The 22332-nt window shown below is 31.3% G+C and overlaps 2 long non-coding RNA genes across 2 annotated transcripts in view; one reads left to right on the forward strand and one right to left on the reverse strand.

Annotated features, from left to right (window-relative positions):
- Window positions 1-5167: 5167 nt before the first annotated feature.
- On the reverse strand, window positions 5168-22139 carry LOC118204017 (uncharacterized). Its single transcript, XR_015041147.1, has 4 exons — window positions 22125-22139; window positions 17145-17904; window positions 12693-12786; window positions 5168-5276 (listed from the first exon to the last, which is right to left on the reverse strand). It is a non-coding gene; the product is annotated as an uncharacterized LOC118204017 (long non-coding RNA).
- The window catches only part of LOC146997140 (uncharacterized), a 269052-nt gene continuing 264978 nt past the window's right edge, over window positions 18259-22332 (forward strand). Inside the window, exon 1 of the long non-coding RNA XR_015041145.1 lies at window positions 18259-18551. This is a non-coding gene — a long non-coding RNA (uncharacterized LOC146997140). The remainder of the gene's footprint in view (window positions 18552-22332) is intronic.

The following is a 22332-nucleotide window of genomic DNA, read 5'->3' on the forward strand; positions in this document are numbered from 1 at the left end:
AAACTGCACACTGTGTGGTAGTCCAGCAATAAATTAATCAGTCAGTCAGTCATGTTCAGCAGCAACAGACAAGCGAGCAACAAGATTTTCTGCAGATGTGACTGGACTCTCGTACACGAGGTTTTTAATATGACCCCAAAAGAAGAAATCTAAGCAGGTTAAATCAGGAGAACACGGTGGCCAGGGAACTGGTCCGCCCCATCCTATCCAGTTCTGGTCGTAGACACATCCAGGTGATTCCAGATGTTCCGGTTAAAGTAAGCTGGGGTTCCATCGTGCTGGAACAACATTCGTCCGCGAACAGCTGGAGGAACATCGACGAAAAGTTCAGGTAAGACGTCCTGTAGGAAGATGCTGTACATGTGGCTAGCTAAATGATTGGGTAGAATGAACGGTCATATTAAGTTATCGTGCGCTATGCTTTTCCACACATTAATGGAAAACCTTTCTTGGTAGGCGTATGTTATTGTACCATGTGGGTTATCATGAGCGCAAGGGTGAGAATGATGAATGATAAACGTACCTGACTGCATAAAGGTAGCCTTATCAGTGAATAAAGCATCTGCAGGAGAGAAATTTTGATTGCCTGTCGACTGCTATAGGTACCAACGAGCAAAGTTGAGACTTGGAAGATAATCGTCAGGAGTCATTGCTTGCACTCTCTGTAAATGATATGGATGTATTCCGTCTTCATGTAAAGGCCTCAAAACAGTTGCATGGCTCACACCTAGCGCACTTCCTACAGCTCTCAAGCTTGACTATGTTCTACTATCCGGCTGATTCCTCTCCGTGAATTACTCCCTTTACATCCTTTGAGCAGCTAATTCATCTCCTCGTGCAGCCCCATACATGAACTATATGTCGGTAAACTCCGCATTGATGCAACGATGCACGATGCTCAACATCTGTGCGGAAAATGAAGAATCCAGCTAGCTTCGCACTCATCAGCCAGCCGCGCTAGCTTTTATACGCCGCACTCATCAGTGTTGTCTACTGGCTCAACGCGGCATTACCGCAAACATTCCTATAAGAAATCTGCTTATTTAGGTCCCCTCTACCTGCCTTTATATTTTTCACATATAGTAGTTTTAAACCACCCAGTATATAGTTGTAGAAAACATTTTCAGAATAACTCGAAATTTGATTAATTTTTTGAACATCCTCTTCTACTTATAATTTCTAAGAATCAACATGTATTATTCAATACTTTTGATTCATGAGCTCACATTGACTTAGTTGTAAATTGTATCTTTAGTCAAATATTTATGTAATACCCAGCACATATACTTAAAATTGCTTTTTTCTCCCTCCTTTCTGCACGCCTTCGTGGTGTAACGCGGGAGCACACTCGGCAGGTATTCGAGAGGTCCAGGTTCGAGTCCCGGCGAGAGCATTGCTCATTTTTCATGTCTTTTGCTTCATAAAATCCTAATGACTCTACAAAGCGACATATTCTTATTTGATTCGCTTTGTATAAAAATGAGGTCAGTGTTACGAAATCTACTTGTTGGGATTTGTTCCATCGATCATTAAGAATTGACACAAATAATGCTTCATAACTGAAAATATTCCACCATAAATGGGTAAAATTTTATAGCATGAGATATGACTGGGATATTTTCAGCTAAGTTTCGCATCATGAATACTGACTTAGCAGTTCACAATATAAGTGATGCAATATATGTTATCATTTAAAGCATATAATTCAATTACTTTATAGAATAACTAGGCATTTTGTGAATTAACTAGTTTAGTCGATCAAAGTGTATAATAGATTAATAAGTCACCCAACCGGGATAGTGGTTAGTGAAGTTGACTGCCGTATCGAAGAGCAAATGTTCGAATCTCGGAGAAGGCATGGGTGTTTGTAAATGTATAGTGTCTTTGCGGCAAGCCGAAAGGCCTCTTGAGAGATTGGTTGCAAAGAGGAAGCGATGGGATACCCTCGGACCTGTCCCCTCCTCAGGACACCCTAGTTCAAAATTTAGGCCGGAACTGAGCAAAGTCGTACTGTCAACAGGAGAGTGCGCAAGGCTCTTGCCAATGACAGGCATAATCTTGCACTCCATGCCACAATGGATTTCGTGGGCTTGCTTTTTGATGTTACTGTCAGGCAAGGGAGATAAGTCACGACAAAAATAACAACAAAAATGGATTAATAATTTTACACTTTACTAATTGTTCTATAAAATAACTAGTTATTCTGTAGATTAACTAAAAATAGATTGTTAAAATAAAAAAATAAACAATTTGGCTTTAAAACAAACCCTTCGTTTTATAAAACAACTGATGATAAATCTTTATTCTCTTGAAAAATACATTTTATATTACGGATAGATTAACTGATAAATAATAAAATAAGAGAGAATACATAAAAAGAAAATCTGAAAGATTTCAGATTTAAAATTACGTCCAAAGGAGCATTTTTTTAACATTTTGTGTGTTACCTTTACTTATTCCTCTAAGCGGCAAGGCTGTATATATACGGCCTAGAATATTTATTGTGGTATCTGTAAGAACGTATATGTACGTGCATATTAAATAAAATATGTCAACGAAATTAAGGCAATATATCAAAAGAAAACAAATCCAGGTATGAAATACCAGGAGAGTTTTTGCATTATAATCAAAAAAATAATTTGTTCTCATTGTAGTTTTGGGAAATTTGTGCTTTCTTAACGAAAACCCTGGCCGCCCAGAGGGCTAAATATCATGTTCTTCGCACTTAAACCATAAAATTCAATTCAACGGAAATATTTCAAAATAATTTTGAAATGAGCATATCCTTTAGAATTTTTGATACATAATCTAGCATACTGGAGACAAATTCCCCCCCCCCCCGGTACAGTGTTGGAATTTCTCTCTTTGAAATCATTGAGTTTGCTAAACAAAAGTTTCTAACAGCTTTACAAAATATGAAATAGATAATAAAACAAATTAGAAATTCAAAATTCATGCTTCCAGGTGCCCATATTCGAATGGAGGACTACGTTATTCAAAATTTGATAGCTCTAGGTATCGTTGTTTTATCACAGAGTGAGGAACATACATACATTTATGCAGATTCTTCATTATTTAATTTCTTTAAATGTAAAACAGGACGATAATATTTGTGGCAACAGTTTGAAAAGTGAAACGGACATTCAGAGCGATTCGACGCAAACTCGCAAAACGAAAACAATAGTCCCTCAGGGACAAAGCTACTTTAAACTAATAATAAATATTGTTGCTATATTAATTAAACAGCAATTAAAAATAACAGACTATACTATTTTAAGTTTTTTGATGAAATCGCATCAGACATATAATGGGAATACCACCAACAATGGCTATATCAGCACTGTTGCCACTCGGAAAAATGACGGTGAAAATTAGCATTTTAAGAGTTTTTAATTAATATCTCCGATTTTTAGCTCTCTCTCTTTTTTTTTTTTTTTTTGAGAAAAGTAAATCGTCAACTTTTTCCAAAACCCAGAAAAGAACAGTAGAAAGTTTGATGACGATAGCTATAGTAGTGAATGAGTTATTAGCGAACACATAGACTTTCTATGCTTTGTATACTGAAATGCTGACTGTTTTCTCTTGAAAATATGAGATAAAAAATTAAAATAAAAGTCTGAAAGGTTTCAGGTTTTAAATTACGTCCAAAGAAGAGTTTTTTTAACGTTTTGTGTGTTACCTTTATTTATTAAATATCATGTTCACCGCACTTAAACCATAAAATTCACTTCAATGGCAATGAACAATATTTTTACTCTAATATTTTTGCTTACATTTTTTTCTAACTGCAGCTTCTGAGTAATATTGCAGGAGCTTCAAGCAGATGTAATCGTTTTCTTTATGCTATAGGTTTTTTTTATTCATTATCTATGTTTCGTATAGTTATGCTTCAGAGAATGGCAATCTACTATGTTCTTTTTTTTAGAATTACTGTAACTTCGTGTTCCCCCCCCCCCATTTTAGAGTAAAGGAATTATTTAATTATTGTAGAGTCATAAATAACTAAAGAGATATAGATAGTTATTTCCGAGTAATAAATAGTTTCTTGAGGTAACAAATTTGGTGAGAATTTTTTGAACAAGCAATGTCCCAAAATAATTTTAAAATGAGCCTATCTTTAGAATTTCCGCGCGCTGGAGATAAAAAAAGTTTTTTTTCTTCCTGCACATTCTTGCTATTGCTCGCTTTCAAATCATTGAGTTTATTACTCAAAAATTCGTTAAAGTTTTAAAAAATATGAAATCAATAATAAAACAAATTCCGAATTTCAAATTTGGGCTTCCACATGCCCATATTCGCAGTAGGATTATATCATTCAAAATTCGATGGCTCTATGTACCGTTGTTTTATCACAACGCGAGAAATATACATACATTTATTCAGATTCTTCATTTTTAATTTCTTCAAATATAATGCAGGACTCTAACATTTGATGGCAACAGTTTGAAAAGTGAAACGAAAACAATAGTACTTCATTCATTTTTTAAAAAACATACTTAATCAATAATTAGATTATACTTCTGTGAAGCACCTTCAAGGATAGGTTGTAAGAAACTACATAAAATCATGATTATAGAGTAGCACTACAGTTTTAAACCTCTTTTATAAAATTTGGAAAATGAGACATTTTTATATTGATAAATTCAAATGAGAGGCAAATATAAGCTTTAAATTTATCAATATATCCATTTTTCTGCTAGATTACTTATTTATCAAGTGGAGCATTAAATATTTCTAAAATTAAGTATGACAGAAAGCTGAAGTTCTTAATTTGCCATATGGTGTACAGACTGCATGAATTTTGTCTCATGATAGTTTTACCCCCCTGCACATTGTTGCTATTGCTTGCTTTCAAATCATCGAGTTTATTATAAAAAATTCGTTAAAGTTTTAAAAAATATGAAATCAATAATAAAACAAATTCTGAATTTCAAATTCCCCCCCCCAAAATCCCAAAAACATATGCTAGAAAGCATATGTTTTTGGGATTTGGGGGGGGGGATTTGGTTTGGAAATAAACATATGCTATCTAAAGCATATGTTTACTTCCAAACTAACATTCCAAAACTCATTTTAAAACTCATTTATGTATATGTTAATCTTATTTTAATTAGTCAGAAAACTTTGCATGATTTTCTGCCCTTTGAGTAGAAAATATAAATCAAAATAAGTTATTATGAAAAATTTATTTCAAAATGACAAATTTTACATGATTAGAAGGCAACAAATGGGTCTAGAAATTCTGCTTCACTTCCATGGTGTAAATACTCAACTTGCTAGAAGAAAAAAAATTACAATGAGTAATCAATAGCATAAATAAGAACACACATTTAATATAACTGAATATTTTTTTAGAAAATGAATAAAATTTCTAGGCAAATCTAGATAAGAGCAAGACACTCACTACATGGAGAAAAACAAAAATTTTAAGCTTTAAATATCACATAAATTTTATCCAAAAATTTATTAAAATATTCAGCATATTAAAATCAATAGCCAATTCTGTACCTGATATAGTTTTTGTGCTATTTGCAACCAAACTACTTTTCTTTTACATTGAATATAATATCTGCATTAACACACAAATGAGTGGAAAATCACCAGTTATTTTCATAATGAATACTTCTGCTAAGTATCAAATAAAATTAGAATTCCTAAAGATTTTAAATAAACCATTTAACTTAAGTTAGAATTTGAAAGTCTGTTTACGAAAAAAGTTCTCGAATCTGAATTTTCAAATCTTTTTGAAGATTTACACATTGCATCTTCAGAAAAAACAAAATGTAACTGATAATCCACCTCATATTTTCTTAATGTTAATGCATTTTAATTCAGTTATTTAAAATTCAATTTAATATCAACTTGTGTTAATTTTGTTGGAAAATACTTTGAGTTCTCAATTACTTACTAATTTTGATAACTCAAAATATTTTGATTTTTCCAATAAGCATGGTTCAGATATCTCCTTTTTACTGAAAACTTACAAAACTGATAACAGTCCAAATCAGATGCTCTTTTTAGCCTCTTGACAAACCTAAGTGTATTTTATTTTTTATTAGCTTTTTTTCTTCAGCTTCTTCCTTTACATTTTGAAAAACAGGACAAATTTTTCATTTCATTTATTAATTTTATATTAAAATTGAATAATTGTACAATAAACCAATATTATTTTATTTTTTAAAAATAATTTATAAAGCATAATTTTAAACATAATAAAAGTCTCCAATCTAGTATATTTTTACAAACTTTTATATAAAGCATATTGCTTGTCCAAATTAACTGTAATTAAACAAAGAATTCTGAGACAGTCTGGCTCTTATAAGTACAATTTATACGTGATAAGATATTTAAATACTACAGCACTAACGTAATATAGCTTTTAATGAGGCTATTTGTACTATAAGCCACATAGAAAATCATGCCTTATTTTCATATGACTTTATTGTGTATGTCCTTATTTATCTTGCACTTATAGTCTAATGATTTATTTTTTCCTGTCATGAAATCTGATAAAATTCATTGTTTATTAGCCATGAAATGTGTCTTAAAATTTTCTATAGATTCTGACCACTGTCTCGTCAAAACTACCTAGTTATTATGCAGTATATTATCTGGATCATCGTGAATGCTTTAATTGCAGTTTTTTGCAATTCCTGTGTAAGCAGAAAATAACAGCACTCAAGCAAGTTTGCAGAAATCAGACAGAAACAGTACACAGGCAACTTATATCAGACAGAACGACAATTTTGAATTTCAAATTTTTCCTTTCTGAAATTTTTAAGTTAAAAATTTTCTGATAATTGATGATGGTTAAATTAAGCAAAGTTCTATAGCACAATATGTAAACAAAATTTTATTTTTTAAAAACAGTTAAAAACTTGCAAAAACTAAAAACCATGTGTCCAAAATTTTTAAAAAAGTATCTTGAATAATGAACACTATCACTAATGTAAATTGTTAAAAATTATATAAATTATTAACACCTTTCCTGCTTAATTCTAAATTATGCTTTAAGCACTCAGTTTCAAGATGGAGATGAACATGTGATTTTCAAAATAAACCAATAAACTATTGATACAGCCTAGAATAAATAGCAAGACACTAAACATAAAAAATTTAACTCTATTTTGCTTGCAGTGAGTTATATTTCATTGTAAAATTAGATCACTTCCTATTTCATTGCTTTTCAATTTCAAATCTTCATAAATTCATAATTAATAATAAACTTGATAGGCAGTTTTAAGTTTGAATGGTGTCATAGAATGGTATCCCATTTTGGATAACATTTAGGACAGTGTCCACCTGAAGTATAGATCTCCCATGCTTCTGATATTCGATCTTTCTAAAAAAAAGGAGGGGGTGACAAAAACTATCATAAAAAATTATGATCTCAAAATGATGAAGATGATTTATATTTCAGCAGGATCTATAAACTTTGTTGCTTGTTATTGTCGCTTATGCTCACTTGTCTGAGTATAGTCAGCCCAAGCCCACGAAATTCCTTGTGGCAAGGAGCACTATATTACGCCTGTCATTGGCAACAGCCTTGAGCATCTAACAGGTGACAGTGCGATTTGGCTCATTCCACCCCCAATTTCAATGAAGAGCATCCTGGGGGGGGGGGTGCTGCGCTACAAAAAACAAATTTTCTCTGTAATTATCTACATTAATTTCAAATTAAATCTTAATTTGGAATAGAAGTTTAAATGCAAGAATTATTTCAATTCGTACGAATAGCTTACTCAGAAATTATGTAAAACCGCAGTGTTTTACTTCACTAGTGCAATCTCAATGGAATTGATGAATTTAATCTTTGATTTTGCCTTTTCTATATTTTTGCCTTCGGGTGAGTGATGTGATTGCATCCTAATTGATGACACGAATGGTCCTAGGGCATAAAATTTAATTATCTTTGGAAATATTCTTTGTAATTGTATGCCAGTATTGAAAAAAAAAACAACCAAATCTATTACAAAATAGCTAGGACTTGTTTTGAAAATGAGGCGTAAAAGGTTACCAGCAAAGATATTCCGTTTGGCATCAGTTGTACCATTATTAGCGACTGCAGCAAAACGAAAAAGTACCAGAAACGTCTATTTTTAATTTTTATATATACATAATGGAGTGTAGTTAATTTTTTTAATGGAATGTTACAATGCAGAAAAGCCAGTTACTTTTACAAGGAATGGCATCGTTTATGAGTAACTGCTTAGCCTCCCTTAAACCTTTCCGGCACACTACCTTTCAAATTTGGAGTTTCGACCAAAAAAAAAAAAAAAAAAAAAAATCTTATTGATGTGTACATCACATGACTTTCTTGTACGGAATATTAAATTATATGCATTTTTTCTTGCATTTCATTTAAACTTATTGGATTGAATTAAATCTACTTTGCTGATAGCCCATAATCCACAACAGAATAAATGCATTCTTTAAAATTCACTATATTTGTCTACAATGGCGACACTGGCGCTAGGTTCACTTAACAGCATTATATTTCATTCATATTATAACTCAGAATGCAAAAAATTTATATCATTTGTTATCTATTTCAGTTAATGTTGCAGATTGTGATGTTCCTTAATCTTCTAATTGGATCCGGCTTATTATTTTTTACAGACTGTTAGAGCAATTTTATAAAAAGTAAGCTTGAACTTTTGATTATGTCAAAAAGAGTTTGATTCTGGAGCTGCCAAAGGATCTACAAAGCGAAAGCATGTTTCGATGTACTGCTTCCGATAGTGAAGAAAGTGACAGAGAGGTTATTGAAAACAAAAAAATTTCGATTGACAAGTTAGTCAGTATTCTCAACACAATTCACATAGCAATTACAGGACTTGAACAATGGAACTGAACAAGAAATTATGTCTGTTTATAGAATTAAAGAGAAAGTATGAGCACAAAAAACGAAGCAACATAAACAACTTACATAGAAAGAAATGTTTAATAAAGTAAACAAATAAATATTAAGCTTTTTTTTTTTTTTTTAATTTTGATACTATTTAGATTATAATTGCTCTTTATTTCATAAATTACGGTTTCAAATTTTTAATTTTACAATTTCTGCATGCCATCTTACCGCATTTAAATTGATGATCTATACTACGGAAAAACCCCTAATCCGGAATGGCCGAAGTCCGATGAGTCCGGATTAAAGACTTTGTACTGTATTTACATTTTATATTTACACTTTCATCTATTTTTTTCATCGTGGTACTTTTCAAAGAAAGTGAATCTTTGAAAAAGCACCCAAGATAATCCAATATTGCATGTTTTGCACATGTTTGAGGATTTGTATCAGATTCACTATCTGAAAGCAATTCGTGTAACACTTTCTGTGATTCAGAAATGGTCAGCCCTTTCAAATCCATTTGGAAAATAATTTAAAATAAAAATAAAAATAAAAATAAATAAACTAATAATATATCTACAATTAGATATTATAAAATGAAATTAAATGAACGTCTACAACTCAAAACTATCAAACGTAGTGCTAACAAAAAGAACTCTTTGAATGAAAGCGAAAGAGAAAAATACCAAACAGCTAACTGATAAAATTACTTAGCAGTGGTATGGACACTCAGCAAATTTAGAGGATACATCGAAAGCCAGCCTATCACAATCACCTCCGACTCCGACCACCAACAAATGAAGTGGCTGATGTCTTTAAAATCATCAACTGGTAGGTTTTACAAATCTAACAATATGATTATCAGTTACATCCCTGGACGATTGAACTTTGTTGCTGATCTATTATCTTGTCCTATTTGTGAACACTCAAGTATAGATTCTTGTCAACTTTGTGGTGTCTCCGTCAAACTCCTCACTAGTAGTCCTGCAGAATTACATCAATCGCAGCTGAAAGATGATGATCTTCGAAAGATCATTGAAACTTTATGAATCTAGAGAAAGAAGTAGATTGTGAATCTTGGAATGGAAGAGGATATATTATGAACAGAGGACAGTTGTACTGATATTCTCCTGATTTGGAAGAAGCACAACTAGTTATACCTTAAAGAAAAGCAGAAGTCTTTATAGAGTATCATGAACACCACAGTGATCACTATGGATCTGAAGGGACATCTTATTGAATAGCAAAAGATACTACTGTGTTGGAATGAGAAAAGTTGTCACTATAAAGCCTTTAATCAAAAGCCATCTGGGTTACTTCAAACTTCCGTCTTTGCTCAAAGCTCTAAGACCCTTTCAATTGACCTTTTCAGTCCCCTTCCTGAAACACCATCTGGTGAAAAATGGATTTTTATTGAGCATGAAGTGGACAAAACTATTTGCTTTAAAGGAAGCAACAGCCAGACAATATGCCACAACTCTTTTGAAAGAAGTCACCCTTCAATTCGTATGACCCAGGAAAATAATAAGCGATAATGGTGCTCAATTTACAAGTGCTGGTCATGCAACAACTGTGTTATCTCTTGAACATTGATCAAAGTCTTACTCCTGTCTATCATTCATAATCTAACCCAGTTAAAAGAAAGAATAGAGATCTAAAACCTCTTTTAGCAATACTTGAAGGTAATGACCATCAAGAATGGAAAGATAAACTGTTATTAATAAGATTTGCTTTAAACACAGCCAAGTGTGACTCAACCAGCCAATCTGCTGCTTTTCTCCAACTTGTACAAGAATTGAGAACGATAAGCCCTAATTGAGAATGATAATTTTGTTCCAGAAATCACTCCATATTTGAAACATTTTGCGATAACTGTACATTCAGTACGAGAAAAAGTCCAGTTACACTAAGATCGACAGAAGCGATAAACTGATAAGAAACAACAGGAAAATACGAAATTTATTCCTGGAGTAAAAGTCTGGGTTAATCTCCCCACTGTCAGCAAAGGCACTCTAAAGAAAACTAGTGAATTCATGCCTAAGCGAGATGGTCCCTAAGTGATAGTGATTACAAGATCTCCAATGGCTTTTGATATTGCCAATCCCAATGAACCAGACAAAATTCTCAGCACGGTTCATTCTTGAAACCATATCAACAGTGGAATAAGTTCCAGATTTCAGGTCGGGTATCTCCAGTGGCTCCCTTGAAAAATGGGAGACACCCATAACATTGTAATACCCAATGAACTGTACCTATTTCTAAAGATGTTCCTGTATCTAAACATACTCCTCATCAAACTTGAGACCGTCCACCTAGTTCTCCACCTACTGCACAAAGTAGACAAAGGTCAGTTCCTGACTTCTTGCCAAGATGTCTCGAAGTCAAAAGGAGAGGATGTAACAGAATTATTTGAATTTAACCAAACTATTTTATCAAACGCCATCTAGTGGTGAAGAGAGCGGCTTACAGTCAACCTCTAGCTATCTGATAGTTTCTTCATTATTATGTGTGCATAATTTTTAGCTTTTAATTTTAAATGTTAATTCTAAATGTTAGGATTTTTTTTTTTTTTTAAGTATATGTTTTATCTGACGTGCATTTTCCTTGTAACTGTTCCTGTGCTCTATTAATAAATTCTTTCTGAATTAGCCAGCATTTGAGTTTATAGAAGAACAGTTACAAGAGGAATTTTCTTTCCCTCTATCTCAAATTCCGCTTAATAGCTAGAATAATATTGACAGAGAATAGTAGTGATAAAGTGCTAGACTCTTATCTCTTTGTTTCATTTGTTAGTTTTCTTCTTATGCTGTTACCATTTATAGCATTCTCTTTATTCTCATAAGTGACACTTTAAAAATTTTACCTTTTTTAACTGGTATGCTGGAAAAAGGATGAGCTTCTTTACTAACATAGTTGAAATAATATATTATACTGTACAGTTAGGGCTTAAATTTAACTGGAGTCTGGCTCCATTATTTCTTTGTTTTCAATTAAATTGCAATTCCAGCCAAGGACGAAATAAAATGAAGTCTGATATTTTATTTGATTATTCAGTTATTTATTATTAATTTAATAACGGATTGATTAAATTGTTATTTATTTATATTTACATTTTATTGAAATATATCATTATTTTAATTATTAACTATTTTACTATTTTATTTATTTATTTTTATTCCTCTTTCCTGATGATCCTGCTTAGGGCTCAGACACTTTTCATTTCAGAAAATAACCCCCCCCCCCGAGTTGCAGTAAATTTGTATACAGCTTCCTCCTCAAACAAAGCATCTGCTTGTTTTAAACATAATTGCTAATTTAATTACAGTTTTATTCACAACACAGTTTTTTCTTTTTATCCTATTATAAACAAGATCCAGCTGGAGCCAGTTTCCTATCCTTAGTCTTACTGTCTGTCTGCACTTTCCAAGGTTGCATTTCCATGTTTCCTTTAATAATGCATAGTTTCAGTGCACAGAACATTTTCAAATTTTTGGTAATTTGAGCAATTCTGAAAAAGGCTCATAGCTTCAGTTTCATTTTCAGTAAATCACAGAGATGCATGAAAAAATAACAATGCACAATATAATAAAACAAAAGTGAATTTTTTTAAATAAATTGTACAATGTATTAAACACAATTAAAAAAAACACCCCACAGTGAAGTTGAAGGCATAGTTGCAAATACCTTTTTTTTAAAATTGATTGTTCTTGCACATGTTTAATCATTCAAACTTTTATTTGCAATATTATGGTTGTGTAATATTACAAAGGGGGGGGGGAATCCTCAACACTTAATTTAAAAGAAGCAAATTTCCATATTACATATTTAATTCTAAACTTACCTGCTAACTTCTTGCTCACTAATGCTGGCATGTTACGTCTAGTTGAAGAAATTACCAGCAGTACAAACAAATATACACCAATGTAGAAGTGAACCTTTAAAAAAAAAAAAAAAGTTACAATTAATGTTTAACTAATCAAAAAAAAATTACATTATTAGCAAATTTGATTCACATATTTCTTCTCTCTACACATCCTTTTTTCTAAATTTTTTCAGCATATGATTTAAAAACTTCTCATTTCTAGTAACAACGTAAAATGTATTCACAAAAGGAAAGTATTTTATGTAAGTAACAAGAATAGAGCTAAATTGATAACTCCTTTGAAATACATAATATTGTTACAAATTTTGCATATATATAAATAATCCTAATGAAATTATATGTGAAATTATAGTGTTTTTTCTTTGTATCCATAGATAGATACTAATAGATGGAGCAAGCCTAGCCCTTCAATACGTATTTTTGATTCTTTCTAAATATCTGCTAATTAAATCATCGTTCAATATGCCAGCATTCTGAAGGTTCATTTCAATGCTGATACAAAGTGTTTGTGCTCAGACAACCAAGGGTTATCACTTTTGAAACTAGATATTGCTTGCTATGTCAGCCATGCAGGATTAATGACCAATCTCCATAATTTTTACCTCCTTGGTTGGAACGTCGCTTGATAAGACAATAATCTGCCAATACTGTGTGCTGAAGGCTTTACATGTAGGGGCTGTATGCCTGAGTATGGACTCTTTCAGATTAGTGCAACATCCTTTCAGATTTGCCCTGAAATCAGTCGATAAGTACACAAGGGTTTGGACAGAATGAAGCATATGGAATTAGGCCCAGAATAACATCAAACATCTCGCATTCAGAAGCAGTATCAAGGTGGAATCATCTACACCTGAAATTTCAATGGGATATTTCACCTAGCTGCACATCTTTACCAATGGTTCTGTGGTGGCTATGCAGGATTGGGATGAAGTTCTATATCCTACTGTGAGACTACGTTGCAGGAGTTGAACTTGATTTTCTCCCTTACGAATAATGCCAGTCCCCATCAAGCCAACTGTACTAACAAGTACCAGGAGAGTGACAACATCTGTCATATGAAGTGGCTGTTGTATTTTCCCAAATTTGATCCAATTGAAAATGATACTGATCTGTTATCGGGACCGGGTTAAAAAATATACGTATAAGTGCATGCATATATGTACATACATATGTATGTGCATGAATACACACACATATGTGCACATATACATACATTCCTGAATCTGGTCTTGATAGCAGAAAAGTACTGAAAAGACTTGCAGATCCTCAAGCATGCTATCTCTGCAAATTTATCTCCTCCAGTCAATCTTAGATAATGGACTGTCGTAATGGCCATTGTTACCACCTGCAATGGTTTATCTTCTCGCTAAAAGCATGGGCAGTTGCTGTGAAGTTTGCATGAATGTCCAGGGTTGTCACATACCTTATTAATGTAAGTTTTGTTTATTTGTTTTTAGCTTTAAACATCTATTTATTACTGACCCAAATATGACATTATTATATGATTTATGAAAATTAAATACTATTTTCCTCTTTGTATATAATCCTTGGGTTAATCTTTGGATTATGGTAACTTGTCAATTTTTTGGCAAAAATTTGGTGACCAACCCTGCTACAGCAACCTGCTAGTTTTTGTTTGAATGCCATTTTGTTTTCATGAAGTAAAGGCATTTCCAACATTTTGTTTTCACGAAAATGTTGAGTTTTTTTTTTACTCAACATTTCCAACATTTTTTCCCAACAATCTGCTAGCCGAATTACACTTATGCTAGAACTTTTATGGAACAAAAGTGCTTAATCGTGAAGAAGATTAGGTGCGAAATTGGGACAAAGTTCAGAATCGCCCACTGCTTGCCGCGTTTTTACGAATTGCACATACACTGTATCATCCATGTACACGTCGACCTATTTTCACTTAAAAAAAATCCCAGAATTGCACAAAAATGGCATTGCGCACACTCTACACTATATCCATGTACACTGCGGTGCTACTTTGGTAGCCGGTTGCACGGATTTTTGGCGATTTATGTTGGCGCAATTTTTACAATCATCAGCCATCTTGAAAAACGCTGTTTTTACGCATAATAAAGTATTCGAAACTTAAAAATAAATAAATAAATAAATAAATATCGTTAAAAGTAATGGATTCATTTTTTGTTGAAAATGTCGTTTTTTAAGATGGCAGGCAAGTGTAAATAAATACATTTACTATGAGTATAAAGTACTAAAGTGAGGCTATTATTACTTTCATATAGCAAAAAAGAGAATAAAAACACCGCTATAAAAACATTGTGCCAACGTTTAATTAGATTAAAATATTACTGAAATTGAATATTGAATTAAAAACAATCCTACCAACATTTAAAAGAATTAGAATATTATTAAATTCAAATACTTTAAAATACGTTATATAAAATATAATTAACATTAAAACATATGTGACAATAATTATCTCAGCAATTTTTGAAAATAGGGTATTAATTTTTTTAACAAAAATTGAAGTATACAATTATAAAATAAAAGAAAAATATGTACTTACATTTTTTTGAATAATTTAACCTCTTGTTTATTGATAAGTACCACAAAAAAAATCGAAATCATAATTGAATCGGATCTTTTAACCATCTTCATCTGTTATCCAAATATCTCGCACTTCATTGAAGAAGCAATTAGCGAGGTTTACTCCAAAATTTCCTCTGACGCTATTAACAATTTATAAATAAATCTTTGATTAGGAAAGACAGGTTGGCCAAAATAAAGTCTCAAAGGGCAATTTTTTTATTCCAATACCAATAATTCTTGGTAATTACCAATAACAACATTCGTCTTCGAAACAGAGATATCCATTCCATTTGAAATCCGAGGAATTCGAAGAGATGAATAATAAAATTTTAAAATGGCGCGGTAATGCACAAATATTCAGTAACCAATCAGGGAGCTGATTACATCACGCATAGAATTAAAATTATTTAAATAATCATTCATAATAAAATCATTTTTAAAACAAATGCAAAATTAAATTGTATTTTAATATTTAACAGCCATAAATAATGTTTAAGACATTAGATTAAATTTATAGATATTAATAAAACCAATTACTTTTTAAGTAAGGTGACATCATTGATTACATCATCCACAACATAAAATTATATAAAATATTATAAACAACAAAATTTTTATTTCAAATAAAAATGTAAAATTAAATTGATTTTTAATATTTAGAAGCCATAAATAATATTTAAAACACGGAAGTTATGCATAATAAAACACATTATTTTTTTAATAAAATGACAACAAAGTATCGGTTACCATAAATAACTTATCCAGCAATGGGTTTACCATAAGTTGTATTATTCACCAAACGGCAAATCGCCAAAATCCGTGCAACCGTCTACCAAAGTAGCACCTACACTGCTAAAGTCCTAGCTAGTAACCTTTATCGCCTTACCAAAATGTCGCCAAACTACCTGTTACCATATTCCAAAGATTAGCCAATCCTTGTTTTCTTTAATGCATAGATACATTTGTTATCTTCATGTGCTATTTGGTGTTAATCAAAGGGTTTCTATTTTTGTTGAGTTTACGGTTGTGTGTTTAATTTTTAGAAGTGAATATAGTTAACCTACATGAGAATTTTTATACATGTGGGTATAAATATTGTTTTACAAGTTATATACTTTCTAAATAGCTTTATACATAAGCCCTTAGTGTTCTCTATTTATTCCAATACAAAATAATTTTTATTTTCAATATCAGACTTTAATACATGGATGTTTTAAATATCATGGCATAAAAGAACAGAACTTTGCATTGTGTTGTGTTTAACATTCTTCACAGTTGGAAGTGTGCTCTGTGACACTGAAAACAGCTGTACGAATGTTTTTGTTAAAAGTTTCAGAACTGTAGAGTGTTTCTTTTGGGAAAATAAATTTTACCAGTGTGCAATCAATTCATTACAAACCCATATCCATGCAACAATTTTTGGTGTCAAAAGTGAGATTGCATGGCGGTAATAAATGAGCAACTAAGACAGCTGGTGACTGCTGTTACTTCGTTTCAGAAAAAGATTGAAGGGGCTATCAACTCCATTAAAGTATTGATGAACAAGGTTCAAGTAAAGGTGCAAGTGAGCCAATTCCAATGAGACAATACCTTTAATCGAAATTAATATTCCAGTCTCACTGAAATATCCAAATCCAATGTATTTAATTCTTTTAAAATTAAATAATATTTGATGGCTGCTGGTATCTAGATAAGTTCTTGGAATTTTATGATAGTTCCCCTCAGTTCAGTAAAAGCAGCAAAAAATTCCCAGTAAAAAAGAAATGATTAAGTACTAAAAAAATTCAATTACTTGCACAGCTCAGTTTTGCTTGACTATAAATTAAAAAACAGCGTGATTTAACTCACCTCATGTTTAATTGAATTCCATTTCTGCATGTTGCGAACCAACTTTTTCTAATCGTTTTAAGATAAAAGTAGAAGCATCAATAAAGCGATTCACACAATTCGTTAAACAGGTCTCCGTTTTCGAATCCAGTCGCTGACCTGGTTTATCTAAACATATATCCCAACACTTATCATTCAACTCATTCACTAATTGTTGGAATCTTTGTTTCTGATTTTCCTCCTCGATGAAGCGTTCTAAATCTTTATCAATACTCGAAGATCCTGACGAGCCGTACTCGCTTCCAAAGCTCATTTTGAAAAATAATAATAATAACGATTCTGATGATGGAATTGCACTTTATGCAGCACTAAGACAGATCGCACTGAAAGCAGAAAGGTGTTAGTGCACCTTCATACTACCTCTTTCTACCCTTAGACTGAAATCGTATAGTAGTTCTGCTGCAACCTTGGCAATTCTAATAAGGAAAAGTAAAGGCTTCAAAGGAAAGATAGCTTAAAATAAATGTTAGTTAAAATAAATATAAACCCTACATTTGCCGCTGCCAGAATTTGGTAAACTTGGAAGCAGGTCCTAGACACGACCTGTGGTAAAGTTTCCATATTCTGACCTAAGACTCAAGAGCTCCGTTTACAAAAAACAAACTTTTACCTAAAACATTTATAATCATTTCTGTAGATGGTTAGGATACCATATCTTCTTACAGGATCCTTTCTGCTATTTGGTCTTCATGAATCAATCTTTTTCTCTTCCTTCCAGCATCTGGAAGGAATAAGTATCAGTATATTCTAAATACATTATGATTTACACTTTCTTAACACTCGATAAAGTTTTCGTTTTCGATCCTTTTTTTTTCCCTTAATTAACTGCTTACATTCACATTCATTCAAATATTCAAATATGAATTTAACTTTACCCTGGTTCTCCACCATGGTGTCAAACGGGAATCTTCGTGTTTTTGTAGTACAACACTTTCCCTAACCACAATGATTTGTTAGAATTCAACGACCAAATATGACATACCTTAATCCAACATACTGAAACTCAATGAGCTATGTTTAACATTCTTAAAATTCAAGTGTAGGTGGAGAACCCTACAAAAACATTCATTCTAAATTCCCCCTCATTCATCTTTAGTAAGGCTCCTATATACCAGGCTGAATCATCAGGCATTCGCGCTCCCAAGTGGGAGATTTAATGGCGGCTGAGTGGTTAAGGTGCAACAATTTTTTGTGTTTTTTTTTTTTTTGTGTAAAATGGGCGGATGTACAGCTATTAATTGTTCAAATCATTCACGGAAAGGTTATACATTGGTAAAATTTCCTAAAAATGAAGAAAGAAGAAAAATATGGGTAAATAATTGCCGAAGAGACAATTGGAAACCTGGTCCAGGCGCTGAACTTTGCTTAGTAAGTATAATGTTAATTACGCCTTCATTTAGAGTTTATATCTTCTCTGATGTTTATAATGTGCAAGTAAAGTGAAATTCTTGTGTACAATAACCTGAGTATCTGCTAATTTCTGTAATAATAGCTATAATTAAATTAGTCTAGGGTTAATGTACCCGTCGCCAAACATCGCCAATGTAGATGTTTTGAATATGGAAAAGAAATTTCTCTTCTAATATAAAGCGCGGATTTTGTTTTCCTGTGCTAATTGTGGAATTTATACTAATGTAACATGAAAATCATTAGCATATTGAAATTTATTAAAAAATAAATAATAATTTGGAAAGTCAAGATAAAATCTGAATGTTTGCTAAAGATATATGTAACATTATACTATAGTTGCAATATCGTTGGAATGATATATAATTTTTTCTTTATTTTATAATCACTATTGTTAAAAAGTTAGATGAGTTGTTTATGCACGGTGCCCACTACTGTTTCTTGGTTAAAATAACTTCCAGAATTTTGACATCTGAAGTCAATAGAATAAATTGAATAGTGTGAGACAAAATATATATAATCTGACTTCAATAATTGCAAGGATTGTGCAAGTTTATTTATAATCACAGTATTATACAATTTGGCAATGGAGTAAAGATTTAGAAATGAATGCAGAACATTCAAATTAGTATTTTCTTGTTTCTAATATATAGAAATATAGTCTATTTTCCAGTATAAAAGTTTTACTTAAAAGTATGGCAAAGCAGATTTGTTTCATGCATGATCTTTATAATACTGGTATGAAATGAATGAATTTTAATCTGTAAACAATTTTTTGTTAATATTGAAATGCGTTTCTTTGGGTACATTTTTAGGCACTTGTGGATCATGTCAGACAACATGCAATAGAAAAAAGATGTCCGTGTGCATAAATTTTCCCATTGTGTTACTTCATTTTATCTAAATTTCAAGGATAATTCTTTTCATTTTTATATGGCATGTTATCAGTATAAAGGCTAGTGAAAATAAATTGGTATGTGTATCTGTTTTTGAAGTGTAATGCTTAAATAAAAAGATGGTGTGTGTTTCTTCATTTAAACAAAATTTCAAGGATAGTATTTTTCAGTGTTGTACGGTTTGTTATTTCTCAATGTAAAGTGTAACAAGGGGAAAAAAAAACTGGTATGGTATATCTGTTTTTTAAGCATGATAATTTTATTTATTTCTTTAGTGATGCATATATATAGAGAGAAGGTGTTTGGTCCAACTGAAGTTATAATAAATCTAATTTTACTAGATCTCTCCCTCCCCTCAGGTGTAGAAAATTTTCAAGTGCAGAAAGTTTATTTGCAGAATTAATTCATTTCTGATAAACTTATTATCATTAATTTTTTATATAACATGTTATTTAGTTACACATTTGACTACTGTGTAATAAAATTGTATTTAGGGCAAAAAATTAACTATAATTTTGCATCTGGTGACTAATATCATATGCTTCTAAGAATATTACTTTAACTTTTTCCATAATTTTTGTATTTCAGGAACATGAAACTGTTATTTTGATATACTTAAATAATAAAAGTGTGTATCTGAATCAATTAATGGATACAAATATTTTACAGTTATTTTTAGAAGATATTTGCCATATCACTTCTAATAATTCATAAAGTATGTTAAAATATAGGTAAATAATTTGGTGCAGAATTCAAATTTAGGGTTTAAAATATAGTCAATCATAAGACTAAATGATTTTTATTGTCATGATTTGCCTGGGCTTAAGAATGTACTTTTCGCCCGGTGGAAATTGTCATCAAACTGTCCTGAACAGGCTTTTTGTTGATAATAACTTCCAGGCTTATCAGTACCTCCTTTTGAGTGGAGGGTATGCAAATATAGTACCCAATTTAAATTACATTGTGATTGTAATAATATTGTGGTATGAAATAAGTGATTATAATTACAATTTAGGTAATTGCATTGTAATTATATTACATTGTATCTGTGAACTCTTAATTTCATTACTTTATGCAATTATGTTGTAAGTGCATAATCTAATTGCAATAATATAATCTATTCGCAATTACAAAATAATTATAAATGCAGTTACATCTTAAATAGAGGCCATTTTAATACTTTTAAATTTTCGCAAGATAACTTCCCATTAAGGTTCATTTGGAGGAAACTATGCAAATATTAAAAAAGAAGTTATGCTAAATTTACATATTTTGTACAGTACTTTCTTGTTATAATGCTGTTCAATATATCTTCAATACTTTTGTAAATTTAACGACATTCTTTGCAATCACTGTGGTGCTTTAAAAAGAAGTTTCTTAGTTATGCTTTCTAATAAGAATGGGTTTAAAATTAAGTATTATGTATAATAACTAGCAGTTAAAAAAACTTGACTGCATGAAAATGCTGTTGCTGTGTAAAATAAAAAATAAGCTTTCTTTTATGCTTTGAAATGAATTACATGTGGTTAAGTCGTCCTTTTACAATTTAAGAATGTGGTTAACACACATTCTTAAATTGGACAGGTTTTATCTAAATTATTAGTATAAAATATATAAACTATGAATTATTTTGTAACATAACTCAAATTACAAAATTCATTCTATATACGTTCAAAGTTATTATCTTTTATGGAATAACTGTTTTTTTAATTTAGGTAAAAACTGGATTTTTAGAAGTATTACAAATACAATGCAACACAAAGGTGATCTGATTGAAGAGGAAGGACTTTTTATTACGGTTTCTAGTTCGTATTTATATTACATTTGATGAAAAGCATCCAAAACACAGAATGCTGTACTTTCTTCTTCCATATTATGTTATGAAATATTTCACACATTTAAAAGAAAGTGTTTCTTCAGAATCTTGCACAATTATTTCCATGTACCTCAGACTTAAATGACAACATATTCTTAAGTTATTTTTTTAGTATGAATTTACAGTGTTTTTATGGAAATTTTTGTTAAAATGTCATTAAGATAAATTTATTTGCACACTCTACGCTTTAACTATTTCCCCATTTGACACTATTGAAAGTTTTTATTCATATCTTATTTATTATAGTCTGCTAACGAAACTGAAACATCTAAAGAATAAGTTATTTTGAATATGTTTACAAAATATACGCGAAATTTTTATTTAAGTGAAAACGTCTATATACTATTCGAGAATTAATAAATTATCCGAAAAGTTTATATGCGCTGAATACCGCGCGTCTATAAAATAAATCTTTAAAAAAACAGCAGACATTCAGCCAGCGTGTGCGATAAAGGCGCCAAAATTAGCAGCGCGTTCACTCCCTCGCCAAGAGAGAAACGTTGGTGATTCAGCCTGGTTTAGAGGAGCCTTAATCTTTAGACATGCAGGCTTTCGCTCTAAAGCATGATTTTATCTACTGTTTAATACTTAGATTTGAACTCGTTTCTTTTGAGCATTTACTTTTAGCATCTAAAATTTTATGCTTCTAGACTAAATTCTACTTTTACGTAACTTTCAAGTATTTACCTATATTTACAAAATTCTAATATATATGATTTTTACAATTTACCATAAAATGAATAAGAGAAAATAAAAATTTACTTCACGCTTTCTTCGCCAAGCTGGCGGCACTGAAACTAAATTTTACATTAATACAAGAATACGAAGTTATTTTACTTTCGGCCAAATTTTGGCTTTAACATAACAAAACCAGTCTTTCGACCAACTCGAACTGCTTGCTCTTAGATTTTACACTTAAAGAAAATAATGCGTTTGCCTTAGCTAAATAAAGTAAAACAAAACTAAATCT

Source organism: Stegodyphus dumicola, chromosome 5 (assembly GCF_044657685.1).
Source record: "Stegodyphus dumicola isolate Sdum_Otavi_A_Nest chromosome 5, ASM4465768v1".
NCBI classification, from domain to species: Eukaryota; Metazoa; Arthropoda; class Arachnida; order Araneae; family Eresidae; genus Stegodyphus; species Stegodyphus dumicola.